The sequence below is a fragment of the Quercus suber genome, unplaced genomic scaffold (assembly GCF_002906115.3).
Source record: "Quercus suber isolate HL8 unplaced genomic scaffold, Cork oak 2.0 scaffold_87, whole genome shotgun sequence".
NCBI classification, from domain to species: domain Eukaryota; kingdom Viridiplantae; phylum Streptophyta; class Magnoliopsida; order Fagales; family Fagaceae; genus Quercus; species Quercus suber.
Window position 1 is genome coordinate 112,756 of NW_027069552.1, and position 3,828 is coordinate 116,583.

A 3,828-nucleotide genomic window follows, 5' to 3' on the forward strand; every position below is an offset into this window, starting at 1 on the left:
TATATTAATTATCTCACTGTAGCATAAATCTTAAACAAAAATATTATTTTTTATTCCCAACGGTCACTTTCCCTACTTTTTTTTTTTTTTAAATTTTTCTCTTTCTTTCTTCGCTCTCCTCTCTCACTTTCCTCCTCTCTTTCCCGTAGCTTTTGTTTCTCTTTATTTCACGGTTTGAGCTCCCTCTCCCTCCCAAGGTTCGTTGGTCAGGAACTTTAAACCCAAACGCCACTGGACATAAATCCTCTTCACCTTCGGAGTGTTGCACTGATATGGAGGTAGAGCTTGACGCAGGGTGATTTGATTTTTATGAGTCTAGGTTATGGGTCTCTAACTGGCGTGTGCATCGATGTTGAGGGGAGATCTGCGTGGGTTGTCGGAGTCTGAGTTCGGTATGGGTCATCGAGGTTGATCGCGTGGGTCTCAGCTTAATTGGCGTGGGTAATAGGATTGGCGTGGGTCTTGATCTGGCGTGGGTCTGGGTCATGTGGGTCTCTGATCAACGTGGGTCTTTGATCGGTGTGGGTCATGTAGTGGATGTTCTTTTGCTCTCTCTTAGTGGTTGTTTTCTTTTTCCTTTTCCGATTGTTGTGGTGATGAGGCTATGGGTTTGTGATTTGGTTGTGATTTGGAGGGTTGTTTTTCTTTTCTTTTTCCGGTTGTTGGTGGTGAATGGTGATGAGGTTGTGGGTTTGGGTTTGTGATTTGGTTATGATTTTGGTGGTTGGTGATCATGGTTTTGGGTGTGGTGATAGTGGCAATTAGTGTAGCTCTGATGGCCCCGGTAGGTGCCTTTTTTTTTTTTTTTTTTTTTTTTTTTTTTTTTAATGGCGGTGGCCAGCAGTGGCTAGCCATGGGTGTGGGTTTGCAAAGAAAGTGGTGAGTTTTTAGAGAAAGGGAGAGACATAGATAAGAAGAGGAGAAAGAAGAGAGAAAGAAACATATGAGAATAAAAAACAATATTTAAATGAAATGGTGAAAAAAATAGAATATTTGATGTATGATGTATTATAAAGTGAGATATTAAAAGCTAAAAAATAGTGTTTTGAGATGATATATGCAAATTTTAACTCCCTTGATGGGAATGCTCTTAGTGCTCATTCTTATTGCATGTCCCCATACTATGCTATAAATCTTTTCAGGACAAAATGGGCTTTTGCCCTTTTCCGGAAAATTAAACATCATTTTTCCCCTTTCCCAAACTAAATAGGGAACTGCCCCTGTTTTGTAACTCAATAATATGAGAGTCAAGTTTTTATGAAGAACTCGATATTTCTATGATCGAGTTAGTGTGACCGTTGTGCCATGCTGGCACAGCAAAGGTGGGTTTTTCCCAATAAAAAAAATGATTTTATAACTCGGGAACCGTAAAATCGAGTTTTCTTCAGCGGTTTGAATCAATATGACCCTAACGTCTCACAACCCCTATTCACTCACTCTCTCACTGTACACTCTCTTTCCCTCGTTCTCTGCCATCACTCTGTCCCTCACTCGCTCTGCGATCAGGCTTCCTGACTTTTCCTCACTCTCTATCAGTCTCACTCTCCCTATCCAGTCTCCCTCAGTCGTCGTTGCTTCCCATCGTCATTGCTTCCCGCCGCCGTTGATTACAAGTACGGTCCTTTCCTCTGATATCTTTTTGATCTTGGTTAATATTAGGTTGTGTTTTATGTGGGATTTTGATTATTTTGTTGAAACTTACTTAAAAAGTAGTAAATTTATTAATGAAGATGAGAATTTTGTTGTCTTTTATATGCTGCGATGATGATGATGTAAAGTATTTCTTGCTATATGGTTATGTCTATGTGATTTTCTCATTAATGAGAAATTTGTTGTCTCTTACATGCTGCAATGATTATTTTCTCATTAATGAGTTTAAATGTGCTTGGGGTTTTGATGGGGGGGTTTTGGCAAATCGAGTGGTGGTGTTTCAGTGATGTCTCTGGGTTTGTGGAAAATGTGTCTTATCCGATTGTAGGCATGATTTTGTTATAGTTGTTGTAAATGGTGTCAAACTAATTACGTTTAAGTGTAAATAGTTGTTGTAAATGGTGTAAAATGTGTCTCATGCCTCTAGCAGCAACCGTTAGCTCTGAAGCAGAACCCATCTTGTAAAGATTGGTTTGGACAAAGATTGGTTCTATTGGTTACATGTTAAGAAAAAAATAATGAAAATGATGAGACTCTGATTGCTTGAAGCAGTCTTCCGTAAATCCAAGATGTTCTACCCATAATGACATCCTATATACATAAATCTATGAAATACAATACACATTCACATGAAATAGAAAAGTCAGTTACTGTAAGTCCAGTTAAAAACCAGTAAGAGTGATGAAATAGTAGTGCTTAGTAAAACAACAAACAAGTTAAGTTCTTTCATATCTCTTAAAAGTTTTAGTACTCATTGTTTTTGGTATATCTAGGTTTTTATAATTTTCATTATTTCTTGGAATTGACACTACTTTTGTTTTGCAATCTAAAAAATTTTAAGTAACTTTACTGAAAAAAAGAAAAAAAAATTCATTCCCTGGTACCCTCAGCTTATATGTGCAAATGTATGGTTGAGAAGTTGATATAGCAAGCATAGAAGTTTTTTTGCTTGCAATTTAGCCCCTCTTTGTTTAAAATTGACCATATGGAGGGGGAGAGGAATAATTGAACATTCAGTGGTCCTGCACCCTTTGGTGAATTTGAGATTCTTGTTTGAACCCTGAAATATTATAATATTCTTTACTCTAATGTTTTATTTAAAGAATTTGGAGAGTGGTTGCTTTTTAAGGTTTCTCTAAATCAATTTGGTACTCTTCTATAGGAGCACAAATATGTGAACTTTTTTTTGCCCCCTTTATTTTGAGCTGGCTGGTTACTATGGATAAAGAAATTTAAAATCTTTGTGTAAATGAAAGTGGGTGCTTCTATTGTGGATATTTCAGGCTCCATTTGTATGGTTCTAACTCATTCCAATACTCAACATGTTTCCTTGGTTTCTTTTTTTGCTGTCATCCATTTGCACTCATCACAAGTTTCTATTGTCATCCAACACTCAACATCTACAGCCTCATATGATATTTTGCAGTAGTCGATGGTGATTTATTGTTATGATTGGCATGCTTATACATGGTTTTTCTCTAAATACAGAAGTTTAGGTCTGTGCTTCCTTATTTGCACTCTTGTATTTTTGGGTCATGCTCTGGGATACGAGGGTTTTTATGAATTTTTTTACCCCTAAATCAATTTGTTTAATATGTTTAAGGTATGTCTACTTGGGATGGTGTTTGATGAGGACCTAAGGAATAAGCTTTCTTTAGCAATTGATTTATTTATTTTCTTCATAATAGTTGAATAATAATGTTTTAGCTTGTGTGTTTTTTTCGTAGTCAGCCTGGAACTTCGTTTTTGTTAATTGAAGTCTACCTATTTGTTGTCTATATCATCATTGATATCATTTTCTGTCAGCCGGCAACTAGAGTTTTATACTTTTATTTATGTCTTGCTATTTGTTAGTTAGAAGTTTTGAATCTTGATGTGTCTAGAGAAGGGGAAATTGTGATTCACAATCTTGATTTGTGATGATGTGTCTACACTCTATAGGGAGGGGAAATGTTGATTATTCTGTTTTTATCAATTGTAATCATTATTCTTTCCCCAACATGCGAGTGCCTTGGTTATTAAAAAATAAAAAAATAAAATGAGTGTCTTTAGTTTGTCGGCTTGCAACTTCTTTTATGCTAAACACTAATTTTTCATTATGTCTTGCTATTTATTGTTAGTGAAAAGACGTTAACTCATGGTTTGTCTATGTGAGGAAAAATTGTGATTTACTTTTGC